Source organism: Euprymna scolopes, chromosome 36 (genome assembly GCF_053919585.1).
Source record: "Euprymna scolopes isolate OS-2025 chromosome 36, ASM5391958v1, whole genome shotgun sequence".
NCBI lineage: Eukaryota > Metazoa > Mollusca > Cephalopoda > Sepiida > Sepiolidae > Euprymna > Euprymna scolopes.
In genome coordinates this window covers 48,613,487-48,632,569 of record NC_136517.1, presented here as the reverse complement: position 1 = coordinate 48,632,569, position 19,083 = coordinate 48,613,487, and the positions used below count along the sequence as shown (strand labels likewise).

At 34.7% G+C, this 19,083-nt stretch overlaps 1 protein-coding gene across 22 annotated transcripts in view; it reads left to right on the top strand.

Moving 5' to 3' along the window:
- The window catches only part of LOC145260458 (plasma membrane calcium-transporting ATPase 2-like), a 567,808-nt gene that overhangs the window by 204,861 nt on the left and 343,864 nt on the right, over positions 1 to 19,083 (top strand). For 17 of the 22 annotated variants that reach the window (XM_080118538.1, XM_080118534.1, XM_080118531.1 and 14 more), the window contains one exon: positions 4,677 to 4,749. The exons of the other annotated variants lie outside the window; for them this stretch is intronic. The gene's annotated coding sequence lies outside the window, so the exon portion shown is untranslated. The remainder of the gene's footprint in view (positions 1 to 4,676; positions 4,750 to 19,083) is intronic. 22 annotated transcript variants of the gene reach the window in all.

The following is a 19,083-nucleotide window of genomic DNA, read 5'->3' as shown; positions in this document are numbered from 1 at the left end:
AACCCTGTCCAGGAGCAAGAGACTAGTAGCAGATGCACTAGCCAAAATCTGAGAACAATACTCCATACTTGGGCAAATAGTGGCCTTGTAGACATACAAGATACTTTCAGGCATAAATAACTTCCTAGTACAGTAGAGAGAGCTCGCCTTCCATGCTGCTGCCTTGGCAATGCTCTTAATGTATCTGTTCCAACTCATGTTCCTTTTGAATGTTAAACCAAGGAGTTTGAAAGAAGTAATTTCAGATAATGTATCTTTAGCCATAGCTATTGGTGGTTGAGAAGGTTTCTTGTAATTATTTAGAACAAGCTTTGACTTGACAGCATTGAATGTAATCATCCATTTTTTGTCCCCATCCTACTACAGATTGGAGGTCTTCCTCTAGTATTTCTGCCATTTCCTTAGACGTGTTCATTTATTTTCTTGTGCCTGTTATAGTGTGGTGTCATCAGCAAATATACCCATCTCAGAGACAATTTTATTAGGGAGATCATTTATAAATATATATAGAAATAATAAAGGTCCAGGGATCGACCCCTTGGGCACACCTGCATTTATATCATTGTTTAGATGTACGATTGTTGAAGACAACCTAGATTCTTTTCTTATTTAAGGAGGGATTCCGATTCTTTATAAATATATTTAACTATAACATTTTTTCCAATTACCGTAAAAACACATGTTAAATTCTCAAAGGTAAAAACACTTTTGGGGGTGATTTTAGGTTTACTGGTTGTTTAAAATCAGTAAATATTTATTTTGTTATTACTACCAGCAGTGAAAGATTTTGTTTAAAACAAAATCAATTGAATAATTAAAAGAATCGTTTTTTGGCATCGAAAATAGGCATATTTTTTTCCCAAAAAGGTTCTGATTCCAAAAATCGTCCCAACACTAATATAAAAACTTTTTATGCACAAGTTTGCATTTATCCCTATAGAAATGAATACATGATGCATTTCTATTGTGACAAATTTAAATATAAACATTTTATTTGTAATGTACATCAAATTAAAGGTTAATCTATGTATTAAAATTTTGTATTTTTACATAAAATCTATGAACAAGATTACAATATTTGTTATTACTGAGTGGACTAAATTAATAGCAGAATAAAACAAATTCAGTTTGCTATAAATGTGGTTAATTGTCTTTTGAAAAGAATAAAACTGATCATTTAATTGTGTATTTACTGATTGCTATGATATCAGTTTTTTAAATAAAAGAAAATGGTCTGTATTTTGATAAGAAATTTCATGATTTACAATTTTCTGACTTGTTTCTTGGTTGTCATTAAATGTTGCCCTCTGATCGTCTTCATGTGTCAAAATTTGTAATCGTCATGAAATCTTGAATCCAACCTTTTATTAGCGCCCTGGAGGTACACTGTTTGCATTCCATTCTCTAGGTTTTGTTACATTCTTTTAGTTTACTTACAAAATCACTTTGCTGCCTTTTGTTCAGAATGAAACACATAATCCCAAAATGACTAGTTATAATTTCATAGTGAGAAAAAGGAATCTTTGTGTTTTGTACATATTTTATGTATTATGTTTATATTTTTGTCTATTATTGAACTAACTTTAAGTAAATAAATTTTTATTTACTTTTTTAAAGTATTATAAAAAATTAAATTATATAGTGATTTTAACTTTTAATTATACATGCTAGAAAAAAAAAAGCAACTAGAGGAGGATGGTTGCATAATAGAGTATCCTCTTCCTAAATTGAATATTGAAAGATAGATACAAAATCGTCAATATTAGTGATATTACATGAGAAATATATTCCAAGTTCTATACAGATAAGACATGGTGACCCTCTCTTACCCCCACATAAAAAATACCACCCATGAAATTGTTGATAAATTGCAATCCTTCCTACATTCTAACAATGTTCAGTAAATATAAACTCCAGTCCATACCTGTCTTGTCTATCAAGTTTTTATATTCAAAGTGATTTGTGAATTTCAGAACTTCAGCTTGTAAATAAATGTCTTACGAAAGAATAAAAAAGATAAATAGAAACCATGTAAAATCTATTCAAATGATACTAACAATATGAGCCAAATTGTAGGAATTTGATCTTACATCTTTTAATCTGCATGTTTAGTGATAACAATATTATTTCAAACTTAGCTTGACAGACAGAAAATCTAACAGAGATGCATCCACATTTCTAAAAATAATATTTCAAAATAGTGTGACACCAATCGATATACTCTTATAGAGATGCTTAGAAGGGTCTAACAATTTTCAAATCTAGATGTTTTACCAAATATGATAGGCTTTCCAAAGATACATTGCTGATATCAAAGAATTCCTTAAGATTTGATAAATGACCATGTGAAGTTGCAACACTATTATAACATAATAAAGTAATAAGGAACGCAAGAGAGTTGTATGCTCAATCTGTTAAGTCCAAAGTAGCTGAGCAGCGGCTTGGTTCCCACCAGTTTTGGCAAATAGCAAACAGAATCCTGAACAGAAGCGTGTGCTCCATCCCAACTATTATCAATGGACCTGAGGTAATCTCGTCAGCATCAGACAAAGCCAAACTTTTTGTCAAGAACTTTGCAGCTAATTCTACCCTTTGCGACCAAGACCGCCAACCCCCAATATTTCCTCCTGTATCAGAAAACACGCTATGTGATATACGTATATCTGTACGTGATGTTGCCAAGCTAATCAAAAACCTTGATTCCAGTAAAGCAACTGGCCCTGATGGTATTCCAATTATAGTACTCAAAAAACTTCAACCTGAACTAGCGCCCATACTTACAAAACTGTTTAAACGTTGTCTTAAGGAGAATAGTTTCCCATCTCCCTGGAAAATCTCATCAGTATGCCCTGTATTTAAGAATTCAGGTGATCGCTCATCCCCCTCTCAGTACAGGCCAATAAGTCTCCTGTGCGTCATGAGTAAGTTGCTAGAATCTGTGTTAAATACAGAAGTAATCAAACATCTCAACAAAAATAACCTTCTTAGTGACACTCAATATGGTTTCCGTTCTGCTAGATCTACAGCAGATGTCCTTACAGTTATATCGCATAGGATTAGCAAATCTCTCGACGGTGGCAATCTTTCTAGGGCAATTGCTCTTGACATATCTAAAGCCTTTGATAGGGTATGGCATAAAGGTTTACTTCATAAGATCGCTAGCTATGGTATAGCTGGAAAAGTCTTCTCAATTATTAAATCATTTCTTTCTGATAGGTTCATAAGAGTAGTAGTTGAGGGGAAAAAATCAGAAGCTCACAGTATTAATGCCGGTGTCCCTCAGGGATCCATCCTGGGCCCAACTCTTTTCCTGATCTACATTAATGATCTTCCAAATCATATCCTTACATCATTTGTAGACATTTATGCTGACGACACTACCATTTATGGTACCACATCTAAGACAGTAAACGAGCAAGTACTCTCCAATTCTCTCTCCTCTGATCTTGAGCATGTAGTACAATGGGGAAAGGAGTGGCTGGTTACTTTTAATGCATCTAAAACCAAGCTTCTCTCTTTACATCATCATTTTAATCCACATTTGTCATCAATTGAAATGAATGGCTCTCGTCTTCAGGAGGCCTCAAGTTTTGACAAGCTTCTGGGCTTGACCATTACTCCTGATCTTAAATGGAACACGTATATCAAATCTGTTGCCAAGGCCGCTGGAAAAATGGTGGGATCTTTCTATCGATCCTGTAGATATCTCACTGCTGATGCTATTCTCTATCTATATAAGAGCCAGGTACGTCCAAGGATGGAATACTGTTGCCACATCTGGGCAGGATCTGCTAGAAAGGACTTGTCCTGCCTTGATAGAGTTCAAAATAGACTTCGTAGCCTCGTAGGAGATGTCCTTTTCTCCTCCTTACAACCTCTATCTCACAGAAGAGATGTTGCGAGTTTGTCTCTGATGTATCGTTATTTTCATGGAAAGTGTTCAACTGAGCTTCAATCTATGGTCCCCTCTCGCCAAACTTTCACAAGAAACACTCGTCTAGCTGTAAACACTATCAATAATTTCCCCCACTCTTTATCTGTGCCTAAACCTAAACATAGATTCCATGAACAAAGCTTCTTTCTTAGAACTGCACGCCTGTGGAATTGTCTTCCGTTTTCCTGCTTTCCGGCTGACTACAATATGGTTGTGTTCAAGTCTAAGGTAAATAAATTCTTGATGAGCCGTTCCATATAAGTTATTAAATTTACCAAATTTTCATTACTAAGTATTACTATATTGACCAACTTCTACTGTACACTCTTTAACCCTTATCCTTGAGTGGCCTCTGGGCCTTGATAATGTGGTGATGCCTTTGTAAAAAAAAAAAAAAAAAAAAAAAAAAACATACTCTTGTCTGCATCCTACTGCAGTATTCTTGGCCATGTTTTGAGTTAACCACTACACCGCTTTTTTCCAATTCTATTTTGGAGCTGGAGGAAATGGTTCGATGGCTAACTCCGAACAGTGTAGCAGGATGCAGAATTCATAACTATGGTGTTCACTGACTGGTTGTCACTTGTTTCAACATATTGACAATGGACTGCTATACTTGATTAATCCTCATCCAGGACTCTGTAAATGAAATAGTGTTAAAGATTTCCTAATGAAAGAAATTCTTTATAGATTAATCTTGTGAGAATGATATTTATTACATTTATCTTTTTTTTTTTTATAGGTGCTTTTCTGACATTTGGAGTTAAAATGGAAGTTCCTTGAAATTCTCTCTTCTAAAATACGCTGTCTAAACAGTAAGTAAAATTTTTTATTCAAAGAATATACACATGCATCAACATAAAATGGTAAAAAAATATACAACATTCCGGTCTATCTTGCTGAACTTTGGAATTTCTATGCAATATTGAACTGAACCTTTTTCACTAGTGTAAATTATTTTTGTTCTTCCAACTATAACCGGATAAAAATCTTGAGTTATTTTTATTATATTCTGTACTGAGGATTGAACCTTCAACCACTAAAAGACAGTCACTTACTTCCTTGCAATCCCTTGCACAGGACTATCAGTTTAATAAAACTTACTTGAAGAAAGTTGGTTCGATGTGATGCCTCCATTCAGTCTCATGAGACAATGGACACCCTTGTAAGAATAGCTTACAAGTGTAATTGTGAGGCAAGGGTTGCCCAATCTTTAACCACACCTCTTAGGTCCAGTGGCAAGAAGAGGCCCAAGACTGACTGGAAACAATGCCAAGATAAACGGAGAGTATATATGGCGCCTGGAATTTCCAAATGGTCACCTATTTTACTACTGCCCAGGCTCCATGGTGCTTAACTTCGGTGATCTGACAGAAACTGGTGTATGAACATGATTATGCAATATACAAAGTTGGTATAGAAGGTTGATTACATTAGCAGCAAACTGCAAAATTCACAACAAGCACTCATCTAGCTACAACTACAGTCAACAATTTTCCCTCCACTCTCTAGCTGTGCTCATCACAAATTCCATGAACAGCTTCTTTTCTAGAACTGCCTACCTGTGGAACTCTGTATTGCAGGCTTACCTTCCCACTGACTACAATCTGGTAGTCTTCTAGTCCAATGTAAACAAGTTCTTGTTGAGCCGTCACCTTAAATTAATCATTCTAATTCCACCATCTAATTTCCACCACAAACAATTACTCTGCTGTTGTCTCACTAACCATTTTACACTCATTAACCGTTATCTTTGAGTAGTTTTCAGGCCTTGATAAGTGGTGTCTCCCTTGTTAAAAAAAAGTCTGAATAATTCAAATAGTGCAAATGAAGCTTAGTAAAATGAAGTTAACCTTTCAACACAATGATGATGATTGCAAAAGTGCCAAAAACAGATTTTTAAAGTCATTTCACTTACTCCTTTCTTTTTAAGGATAAAACATCTTATACATATAGTCAAAACTCTGTGAGTACTTAAAAAAAATTATGTAAATGAAAAATATTTAAGCAAGTATTTAAAATCTGGAGATATTTAATTTTATGTGTCATTTGATTCTTAAAGGAGTATCGCTTTGTAAATGTGATCACTGAGTTTTGATTATGGGTAAAACCATTTAAATTATTTGATACTAGCATGAACCGTTTCTCGGTGTTGCCTGAGGAGATATAAAAGGATGCTAACTAACTGAATTGCTAAGTTGTTGTTTTTTTTTTTTTTTTTTTTTTTTTTTTGTGTTTGCATATATGTGTACATTTCACCCCCCCCCCCCGCCACCACACTCTTCAATGGGAAATTCACCTAGAACTTTGCTTAGTGTTTGCACGTATATGTGAATTGGAAACATTTAATATAATTTATGCATGTTATTTCTGAGCAGTAGCAAAGAAAATGTATTTTCTAGCTTAGTTTCATAAATTAGTGAAATTGTAATTTTGTTTTATGAAATAGTAGGTAAATTAAGAATGAAAAAGAAAATTTTAAAATGTTAAAAAAAAAAAAAAAAAAATTAGAACCAAATTTTCATGTATATTGAAAACTGTTAAAAATGAAATGGGCTGCTGATATGCCAGCACTAAATTTTCCGTATAAAAATGAATTTCCCATACCACCATGACCACAAAAGAATTTAATGTTCATGAAGAATTATTGGAAAATGTTAAAACCATTAAGTTTTGGAGAAATTCTTCTAGACTGAGATAATTTTGTTAAAAAAAAAAAAAAATCAGATATGCATCAGGAAAAATTTTTATGTTTACATGTACATGGGAACTGGAAGTATTTAATATAAATTATGTGTATTATTTCAGAGCTTTGGACTAAAGTTGTAATTCCTGTTATCTCATATTATTTTTCCTCCTTAATAATAAAAAAAGTAAACTATCAGCCTCCAAGTTTTTCATTAAAGTAATAGTAAGCAGTCCCCCCCCCATAGTTGCTAAAGAAGAAAGAGTAAATCTTTTGAATAGTATTTTAAAATCCATAAACTATTGATTTTCATTGAAAATTCCTCCTAGACTGAGTTAATGATAAATATGCCCTGAATAAGTATTTTTTAAATGCTGAAAGTATGTTTTTCGTTATCTATAACCTTCCCTTACTGGAGTCCTCCTAGACTGAGTTAATTATTAATTTGATTGAATTTAGTGACCCCCATAAAAGAATTTTTTCAGTGTACAAATGTACAAAAAAGGAAAACTAATATAGTGTTTACATTATGGATGCTTTAAAACAATGTTCCTATGGCATAGCAATTTGTAAGGTGCATATATACATGTGTTAATAAAAATTGTAAAAATCAATTAATGGTCAAAATTTCATGAATTTTTCAATACTTATTCACAATTGGATGAATTTACATATAGAATACAGGTTTTGTAAAATATATATTACAAATTGCGAACAAAGTCTAATTAAAATGTTAATATTTTAGAAAGCTGAAATAATCAACCAGTTTTGTTATTTGTGAATTTGTAAGACAAAAAAATGTAAGGAATACAAGTTTAATTGTTTGCGAAGGTAATTAAAAATTAAATTTTTTCCATATATAAAGCAATCAATGACAAAACATAAAATCTCAAAAATAAATTTTTAATAGAAAAACGAGTTAAAATCAAGTTCTGTCTGTGCTTGTTTACATTTATGTCAGCTAATGTCTGTGCTTTACGATGAATGCCCTAGAAAAGTCACTTCTGATTTACCAGTTGTAAAATATAAGTGCATTCTAAACTGGTGCAAAGAACAAATACAGAATTTTCTTAAACAGTTGTGTAAAAGTCACATGAAAATGATATCGGCAATGATCATATGGTTTCTACATAATTTTATTGACCCCCCCTCAATAATAGGAAACAGGATTATTGTGCTCAGTATATGGAAAAAGAGTTAAAATCAAGTTCAGTCTGTGTTTGTTTTACACTTACGTCAGCTGTTATTTATGTTTTATGATGAATACAAAGAAAAAAAAAAACAATGTTTGCCTTTGTTGCAATATGACTAAGAAAGTTTAAGAAAAGAATGGTTTCAATGTAAATGATTGAGAGAGAAAAAAACGGTGAAATTAAGCTGATATTTTTGTGAAGATGTTTTAAAATTGTTGAAGAAAAAAGGTTCATGTGAATAAAGTATTTCAGTTAAATAAAATGTGAGTAAAACACGTACGTGAAATATTAGGTGTCGAAATAAGTTATATTTGAAACTGGCTGGTGACCAATGAGATATTTATTTACTTACATGTGTTAAAAAATGAGCAGATCTGGTGAATATGGAATGTGATTTTGTAACAGTGTAAACTGGGGTAGAAGGAGGACATAATGAGGAGTGAGGAAGCATTTTGCTACCACCTGTAAGTATGACTTGTTTGGGAGAGTGATTCTCCTCAAAATGATAATAGGAATTTACGATATCAATTGAAATCGATTTATAATAACTTGAAAACAAGCATTTTATTGGCAGGAAGTGTGACCATATTCAATTTATGACGCCCGTGTTTTTGTTGCTATAATTTACTTTTCTAGAGGGAAAAATAATGTCTCTTTTATAAATAGATACATTCTTACCCTTTTTTTATTTTTTCACTATGTAAGTTCATCAATGATCCATAACTCGTATTAACAATCCATGTGGGTAAGCACAACATGCAAACATGCATATTCTGGTCTTATGTAACCTAAATAAACAGAAATTTTATTTAATGCTAATAATATTATGCAACTATTTTTAACATCTGGCTGATTTCAAAACTGTACTTTAAGTTCTTTTCTTTTATCCACAGCCGTGTCTTTGAATGAGCAGAATCATGTTAGTAATAGAGTACTGATCAACTGAGTGAGTTTATTCTATTGCTAACCATATTGTATGGAAAAAAAAAAGCTAAATTATCTTGTAAAGTGCAATTGTCTGTGTGTCAGCTAAAAGTTTGAAACTACACAAGACACATAAAGCCTATATATTGAATGGAATGTGTTTTGATAAACTACTAGCACTTGTGCTCCTTCGACATGCATACATCCAACTAACCTGACAAGCTGCAAAATCCTACACCTTCAAAGCTGAAATCCTTAGATGCCAGAAAGCTTTCTACTCTAATAACTGCTAGACTTTATAATTTCCTATTTCCCTGACTACTAAACTGTAAAAGTTTAAATGTAATGTGAACAAACATCTTACTGCTTAACTCTCCAGTCACCTGTTAGATACGATCTCAAATAGTAATGCCTTGCATTAGGTTTTCCAACATCTAGACACCTCAGTAGTGAAAGATTCGAATTTTGTTGCTTGTTGGGGTTTGTAATGTTGATAAGGGCACACTTGCTAGTTCATTAAAACATTCCATTATAGTATGCGTAAAACCGGCACGGCGATGGGACAGGCATTGACTCACCAATCATGACCTCATTAAATGAACTTTTAAGGCACATAATACTTTGTGTTTTAAATAGTGTAGGATTTTTAATTCAACTTTCACCCCAAATAAGGCACAGTGCCACTTTGAAGTAGAGGGGCTACTGTCGGGGGGACATAAGTTGCAGGGACATTATGAAGGGAGATGAGCAGCAAGATGTCTGTTCACATTGCACTTTAACTTCTGCATGTCAGTACAGTTGGGAAAGCAGAAGTAGAAGGCTTTCTTACACCTAGGGATTTCTGTGTAGGGGTGGGATTTAGCTGCTTGTCGGGTTTGTTTTGGGTGTTTATTTCAAAGGGGTACCAGTGCTTGTAGTTCCTCAAAGCATTCACCATTAAAATACTTGTAGAACAGGCAGAGGGATGCAACATTTCGTCGATGGGACAGAGGCTGAAGCTTAGATGACAGTTCAGCGATGTTGGCGATTCTCTTTTGAATCCTAAAATTAATTGGGAATATAAAAAAATCAGAATTGTGGGACGGTATTGGAATTAGAAAATTGTGCTTAATTTCTGATTCCAAAAACAATTTTAAATTTTTTTTTTTTTAAACAAAATTTTCGTTGCTGGTACTAGTGATAAAATAATAAAAATGCATTGTTTATTGCATAAACATGTACCAGTAAAAATAATATCTATATATGATATTAATCAATTTGCATAAGTAAAAATAGCAGAGTAAAAATAACACCAGTAAACATGGTATGACTAGATGAATGTGAAAAAAATTGGATGAAAATCTCACGATCAGTCTATCAAATTGGTTTTGAATCACAGTGTAAAAGATTAGAGAAAAATAAAAAGGTCTCTTTGTGTAATGCAACCTCCCCCTCCAAGTGTACTTATACTTTTGCAAATTTAGAACAAAATCTGGAAAACTATTAGACTCATCCTGTTAAGTTTTCAGACAGATCACTCTGCAGCCGAAGCTGTTCTTTCATCATCACTATGTGCATGTATTTTGTACATATCATGCAATATATGTATATGTTGTGCTTATGAACAAAATCTCAATCTTGCAAAAAATTCTTTTAAATTGTCAAATCTGACCTGTTTTCCAAAGATTCGCCATAGTTATGAGGTGATAATATTTAAGCATAAACACTCGTTATGAATAATATTAGTATCAAATTTATTAACACCTGACGAGTGTAAGTAAATAAAGATCATTTCATAATGAGTAAGACCGAATTAGAAAAAAAAAATCTTCTAAATAAGTGTTAATTATGCATTAAAAATATTAAACATGTGATGTTTACCTGCTACTTCCTTTAATAGTTACTTCTCTCTTTGCCATCAACTGTGTTCTGTGAGAATTTGCAATAAGGCAGATAATAAATCACCATTTATTAATTTGTGTTTCCCATATGCAAATTGATATATTGTCTTTATTTAGCTACTTTCTAGGAGGTTCAACACAACGTTAGGTGAGGTTTTGGAGTCAGCATACTAGAAACTCAATTTAGCCAATAAACCATACCTGAGCAGTCCCATGAACATTTTCTGATAGGGCCATCTTAGGTTATTGATATTAAACTTTACCCTTCTCAAAAAGGTGAAGCTGGGAAAATATATTTCCAAGGATTGAACAGAACCATACCTCAGACCAGGCTGACAGCAATAAAGCTACTGTAAGACTGATATTGGGGGATGTATCCTCAACTGGTAAGATTAACATAAGCTCGGTTTTTGCTGCACCGAACTGTTTATATAAAGATGATTTCTTTGCACATGGATTAATTACAATTTGGTAGATGTAAAATTCCTCTCCTAAATAGTTTTCCTTTTTAGAAAAGCTTTTTTGTAATCTCGCTGAGTTGATTGACTCCTCTCCTTCCTTTCTAACTCTGGTTGTAATTTTTTATTTATTTTTTTTTACAAAGGAGTCACAAGTTATAAGGGTTAATGAGTGTACGGTACTGAATGGGACAATATTGAAGTAATCATTAGTAACGGAAATTTGGTAAATTGAATTACTTAAGGGGACGGCTCATCAAGAACTTGTTCACGTTGGATTTGAAGATGATCATATTGTAGTCAGTTGGAAAGCAAGGAAATGGAAGAGTTCCACAGGCGTGCAGTTCTAAGAAAAAAGCTTTGTTCATGGAATCTGTTTAGTTTTAGGAACAGATAAAGAATGCTCAAAATCAAAGAGAGAATCAGAACTTGGTCATTAATGACCTTTTAAAGTGTTGCCATAAATAGTAGTGTCATTAGCATAAATGTCTACGAATAATCTTGGGATGTGATTTGGGAGATAATTGATATAAATCTGGAAGAGTTGTGCCCAGAATGGACCCCTGAGGGACTCCAACATTAATAGTGTGAGCAACTGATTTCTGCCCATCAACCACTACTCTTATGAACCTATCAGAGAGAAATGATTTAATAATTGCCAAGACATTTCCAGCTATACCATAGTTGGAAATTTTGTGGAGTAGACCTTTATACCATACCATATCATAAGCCTTGGATGTGTCATGGGCAATTACCCTGGAAAGGAAGCCTCAGTCGAGAGATTCGCTAATCCTATGAGATATAACTGTTAGCATATTTGTTGTAGATCTAGCAGAATGGGAACCATATTGCATGTCAATGAGGTTATTTTTTATGAGATGGTTGACTACTTCTCTCTATTTAACAGATTCCAGCAATTTACTCATGACATACAGGAGATTTGTTGGTCTGTACTGAGATGGAGATAACCTATCACCTAATACAGGGCATACTGATGAGGTTTTTATAGGGTGTTGGAAAGCAATTCTCAAGACAACGCTTAAACAGCTTTGTAAGTATGGGAGCACTATAATTGGAATGCCGTCAGGGCTAGTTGCTTTACTGGAATTAAGGTTTTTGGAACATATCTTACATAGTGCATTGTCCACAACAGATCTCCTTCATCTTCACCACCACCCATTTGTCAAAAGTCTGACAAAACTCGCAAAACTCTTTAGAAGGATGAGTGTTAATCTTTCAAATAAATGATTGCTAATATTTGCTCGAGTTATTAACACAAAACTATTTTTTAATAGGATCGAAATTGAATTAATTGGGTTGGAGCAATTATATTTGACCTTACAAATTTTTATTTCACTAAGATTTGACTTCCACTTTAAAATAATTACATTTTTTTGTTTTACTTATTTATTTATTTATTTTTTCAGATTTCTTTTAATTATAAAAACTAGTAAGTGAATGCTATCTTTGTAAACTTGTTTATATGCAGATATATCATGTTAAACTATGATTATATGCTAGATGCCACACTCTGGTAAGGTGTCTAACTAGGTTGTCTATATGAAATAGCATAAGCTTATCAAATCAACAAAGAGAAAAGATGTTAATCTTTATCTTTGATAGTTATGAATGGTCATTCACTCCTCTTCACAAACGATGTCATCCAGTGTGCAGGAATAAACTAATAAAGATTCAGTTTTGTAGTGTGTGTGTGTGTGTGTGTGTGTGTACAAAAAATTTAAAGTTGGTTTTCGTGTGTGTACGTTTTTTATGTTGAGAAAATCTACTCAAAAATAGCATTCTAGATTAGGACAAAGATTAAAATTGTCTCTGTCTAGGATTTTTTTTTTATTGACCAAGGATAGATGAAGTGTGTTATCAAAGCAAGATACTACACTTTCATCCAAGCAAAAATGTCATTTCTTTATATATTTCATTTAAAATGTGGAGTATCAAGGATGTATAAATACAAAAAAATGTTGAATGCCCACACACATCTTGTTTCCATAAATAATTTTTCAGACAACCAATGATTTGTTATTTTAATTACCACTAAACTACTTTTTTTCTTCTTTTTCCAAATAAATTCTACACCCTTGAATTGTTAGTGTAAATTGTTTGCTGGCACAAAAAAAAATTTCATTCAACGGACAAAGCAACAGCAAAATAATAAATTAAAAATATTTAAGTGTATATGTATTATTCATTTGACATTTTGGGGGAAACCCTCTGAAATATTCTAAGTTCCATTAAAGAAATAGACCAAGAAAATAATTCTGCCATGGCTGACAATTATTAGCAGTTTTTGCTTCCAAATGTTTTTTTTTTTTTTTTTTTTCTCCTATGTTTGTTTACATTTACATTGTTGATATTTTAAACCAATGCATTTCAGGTGAAAACATTACATACTTACATATGGTGAAATTAGTATAAATCTTTAAAATTATGAAAAACAAGTGAAGCATGCATGGGCCCCCCGTGAGTGCACAGTAAACGAGACCTAAAGAAAATGACTAAGTTCATCATCCTCCCCCCACTCCTAATTTAGACCCAAAAGTCCCCAGGGCACGTCAAATCCTGGTGAAAATGAACAAATGGTGCAGTTTTAGACCTTAACATATGTAAATTTAAGTTCTGCACCATACAAAAAAAAAAGTCCCCAAGGCCTTAACATATTTAAATTCAAGTTCAGCACCATGCAAAACTGCTAATAAATAGACATACACAGAAAATTTTGGACAAATATGGTCAAATAGTCCCAAAAATGGAGTGTTTTTATTAGTTCTAAAAGAGCCCCTGCAGCACACCCAAGAGTTATCGTGAAGTTATAGACAAACAAAATTATATAGAAATCAGTTACGTTTCAGAAAGTTTTATAAAAATCCAAGGCGTCAATTTTTTTAATAAGCTCAAGTGTCAATTTTAACCATTTTAACCCAAAAGGCACCTGGGGGGGGGGGGGTCCTGCAAAATCAGTTCTGTTACTTTTTCTTTACTCATATCATGTTTAATGTTTGTGAAAAATTTCCAAAAATTCCAAGGCGTAGTTGAGAAAAGTGTAGACAGACGAATGGACAAACGGCCATGGGTGAATTTACAGGTCCACCCTCCTTTTTTCGAGGGACCGATAACGGAGTAGAAAAATATTTGCAATTAAAAGTAGTATATTTAATGTGGAAGCATTGTACCACCAATTCAAGGCAGATAACTGCTGACTTAAGTTAAGGGTCTGCCATCTTTAAACATGCTATCTGAAATCGTAATTGTGGCTGACTTTCTTCTTCTTCTTCTTTTTTTTTTTTTTTTTTTTTTTTTTAATTTAAAATACTTCTAGCACATCATTTACTAAATCATTTTTCATAATTTTTAGAACTTATACTAATTCGCCATCACACGTAAGTATGTAATGTTTTCACTCAAATGATTTAAAGGATCTTCAATGTAAACAAGTCCCGAATTTTTCAAGTTTTAAGTTGATGCCTCTAATAGATTTTTCAAGCGTTCAAATGTTATTTCTTAAAAAAATTAACCAATGAAAATAACTATTCAGGGGTATATTTTACTGCTAAACACGCACACACAGCGTTGTTGGGAGTCTATTTTCATTTTTGTCCTCACCACATCTCTTGCTTTGCCCTTAATTTCTTGTAAAAAAAAAATGTTTAGATTTTTGAAAAGCTAATTGAATGAAGGAATTTTCTTTATTAGTTTTGCAGTTTTGCAATAAAACCGATCAGATTGAAATTTTAATCTCATATTCTTGGAGGGATTTTTTTTTTTTTTTTTTTTTTTTCATAATCTGTAAATAAGCTAAGAGGCAGAGGTTCACGGCAGCTTTTTTTTTTTTTTTTTTAATAGGATTTTTTAACTTGAATTTATTAATCAGATTTTTTTTTCTTTGAATTAACTATTTTAACTAAATTCAATTAATCTATTTTATTAAAAAAAAAAACTGCAATTGAACTAGCTCTTGTTTCAAAACTGCAGTTTTTGTTTAAAAAAGAAATACTTTGTATCACCTTAGAAAACTTGAGCAGTTTCTCCAGTATTTAAAAATGGCTTTTTACATTTCATTGAAAACCAATCAGGTTCCTGTGCCTCAGGAGTATGGATGAGGTACTATTGCTACATCTGGGGAGGAGTTTCTAAGAGTACCCTTTCGTACCTTGGCAGGGTACAAAATCATATTTGGAATCTAGTGAGTTAGAATCTTTTCACATCCCTACTTTCTCCTTCTCACAGAAGTTGTTGTGAGTCTATCTCTGTTCTATTGTTATTTTCAATAGTAGGTGGTCGACTGAGTTTCAATATATGTCTCCCCCCCCCCATTATAGAACATTCGCAACAAATACTCTTCCAACTTCAACAACCGTCAGCAATTTCTCTCTATCTGTGCCTAAAACTGAACCAAAATTCCATGAGCAGTTTCTTTGCGAGAATCGTCAGTCTGTGGAACACAATACCATAGGGTTGCTTATAGCATGGTCGTTTTCGAATCTAATGTAAACAAGTTCTCGTTGAGCTGTCCACTTATATAATTAAACCTAAGTTCTACCATTGCTGATTGTCACTGTGTTGTCTTACCGTATACCTTATCTCTGGGTCTTGATAAGTGATGATCCCCATGTAAAAAAAAAAAAAAAAAAAAAATTTAATGTTTGAATAATGAGGTTGTCAACCAAGCAATATAGATTTCGTCCTGTAAGATTACCAGATGACGTGCTAATTAGTATCACAGGATTAGTAAATTTTTTGATAGTGGATTTGTTTGTTTCTAGAGCAATAGCTCATGACATATCAAGTGCATTTGAAAAAAATAGGCACCAAGGTCTGCTTCACAAGTTTGCTAGCGTTAAAATATCTAGAAATGTCTCCTCTCAACCATCCAATCCTTTCTCTTATAAAAGTAGTTATTGATAGGCAAAGATCTGGAGCACATTGTATCAATGCTGCTATGTTTTGAGAATCCATTATGAGCTTAACACTGTTTTTAATATTCATCAAAGGTCTCCCAAATCACATTCTAAAATAATTCGTTGACATCTATATAGATGGCAGAACTTCAAAGAGCATTAATGGTCAAAATTTCTCTGCTTCTCTCTAATACAATGGGGGGGGGGGGGGATTATTTTAATACAGTTATAACTAAGCTTATCATCCTTTCATCACCTTTTCCGCTCTCTCTGTTTCTCGCCTCTGCTCTCTCTCTGTTTCTCGCCTCTGCTCTCTCTCTGTTTCTCGCCTCTGCTCTCTCTCTGTTTCTCGCCTCTGCTCTCTCTCTGTTTCTCGCCTCTGCTCTCTCTCTGTTTCTCGCCTCTGCTCTCTCTCTGTTTCTCGCCTCTGCTCTCTCTCTGTTTCTCGCCTCTGCTCTCTCTCTGTTTCTCGCCTCTGCTCTCTCTCTGTTTCTCGCCTCTGCTCTCTCTCTCTGTTTCTCGCCTCTGCTCTCTCTCTCTGTTTCTCGCCTCTGCTCTCTCTCTCTGTTTCTCGCCTCTGCTCTCTCTCTCTGTTTCTCGCCTCTGCTCTCTCTCTCTGTTTCTCGCCTCTGCTCTCTCTCTCTGTTTCTCGCCTCTGCTCTCTCTCTCTGTTTCTCGCCTCTGCTCTCTCTCTGTTTCTCGCCTCTGCTCTCTCTCTCTGTTTCTCGCCTCTGCTCTCTCTCTCTGTTTCTCGCCTCTGCTCTCTCTCTCTGTTTCTCGCCTCTGCTCTCTCTCTCTGTTTCTCGCCTCTGCTCTCTCTCTCTGTTTCTCGCCTCTGCTCTCTCTCTCTGTTTCTCGCCTCTGCTCTCTCTCTCTGTTTCTCGCCTCTGCTCTCTCTCTCTGTTTCTCGCCTCTGCTCTCTCTCTCTGTTTCTCGCCTCTGCTCTCTCTCTCTGTTTCTCGCCTCTGCTCTCTCTCTCTGTTTCTCGCCTCTACTCTCTCTCTCTGTTTCTCGCCTCTGCTCTCTCTCTCTGTTTCTCGCCTCTGCTCTCTCTCTCTGTTTCTCGCCTCTGCTCTCTCTCTCTGTTTCTCGCCTCTGCTCTCTGTCTCTCTGTTTCTCGCCTCTGCTCTCTGTCTCTCTGTTTCTCGCCTCTGCTCTCTGTCTCTCTGTTTCTCGCCTCTGTTCTCTGTCTCTCTGTTTCTCGCCTCTGCTCTCTGTCTCTCTGTTTCTCGCCTCTGCTCTCTGTCTCTCTGTTTCTCGCCTCTGCTCTCTGTCTCTCTGTTTCTCGCCTCTGCTCTCTGTCTCTCTGTTTCTCGCCTCTACTCTCTCTCTCTCTGTTTCTCGCCTCTGCTCTCTCTCTCTGTTTCTCGCCTCTGCTCTCTCTCTCTGTTTCTCGCCTCTGCTCTCTCTCTCTGTTTCTCGCCTCTGCTCTCTCTCTCTCTGTTTCTCGCCTCTGCTCTCTCTCTCTCTGTTTCTCGCCTCTGCTCTCTCTCTCTCTGTTTCTCGCCTCTGCTCTCTCTCTCTCTGTTTCTCGCCTCTGCTCTCTCTCTCTCTGTTTCTCGCCTCTGCTCTCTCTCTCTCTGTTTCTCGCCTCTGCTCTCTCTCTCTCTGTTTCTCGCCTCTGCTCTCTCTCTCTCTGTTTCTCGCCTCTGCTCTCTCTCTCTGTTTCTCGCCTCTGCTCTCTCTCTCTGTTTCTCGCCTCTGCTCTCTCTCTCTGTTTCTCGCCTCTGCTCTCTCTCTCTGTTTCTCGCCTCTGCTCTCTCTCTCTGTTTCTCGCCTCTGCTCTCTCTCTCTGTTTCTCGCCTCTGCTCTCTCTCTCTGTTTCTCGCCTGCCCTCGCTCTCTCTTTTGCTCGCCCTCTATCGCTCACTCTGTTCTGTTAAATAGCTCTCTCTCACTGGATTTCTCCCTGTATTCTGCTCACTCTCACCTGGTCTCATTGACTCTCCTGGTCTCTCTCAATCTCTCTTTGACTCTCCTGGTCTCTCTCAATCTCTCTTTGACTCTCCTGGTCTCTCTCAATCTCTCTTTGACTCTCCTGGTCCCTCTCAATCTCTCTTTGACTCTCCTGGTCTCTCTTTGACTCTCCTGGTCTCTCTTTGACTCTCCTGGTCTCTCTTTGACTCTCCTGGTCTCTCTTTGACTCTCCTGGTCTCTCTTTGACTCTCCTGGTCTCTCTTTGACTCTCCTGGTCTCTCTTTGACTCTCCTGGTCTCTCTTTGACTCTCCTGGTCTCTCTCTCTCTTTTGCACACTTAAATTTTCAAAGCAAAAAGATGATTTTTTTTTTTTTTTTAGTACATTAGATTATTTTTTTTTTCATTTATATTGTTTCTGGTTTAGATAATATTCTCAATTAAAATGACTAAAATCTTTAAACTGCAGTATGTGATTACATATATATGGGATTAAGTTAATTCATATGAAATGAAATAGAAACAAAATCTCTTTCCTCTCTCCTACCATCTATTCAAATTATGTGGATAAGGATGTTTAATTTTTATCAAACGGATGCAACATTATGGTGTGGTCTGTGATCGCACTTGAAATTCACAAGATCATTTTTTTTATTTTTTTATTTATATAACTTGACGATTATATACATTAAAAAAAAAAAAACAAACAATAGAAATGTTAATGGGTTCAGGACCTGGAGAAAGTTCATAGAGGATCCTGATTAATTCTTTGACAACACCATCAGTGTAAATGATTTGCTTAAATGTTTCTTTGTTTGCATCCCATCTTACCCAATTAATGCCGTGTATGTCCTTCAACCTCATCTCCAAAATTGAATTTTATGAAATGCAAAAGTAATAAGTACAAAAGATATTATTATGGAATGACCTCAAAATACCATAGGGTTCTTCATTCAATCTGAGTCACTGCGCGTTTTCTTACTAGTGAAGAAATTAATTTTTTTAAATCCTATTTTTAATAACTTTATTTCTGAAACCATGGCTGCAGCAAATCTTTAAACACTAATTAATTGAAGTTATAACTTTTAAAAGAACAAATAAGTTTGTATTAAGTTTTACTGACCTATTATACTAAATGTCGATGATTTGCATTATTTGGATTCTTCAGACTATTGTTCCTT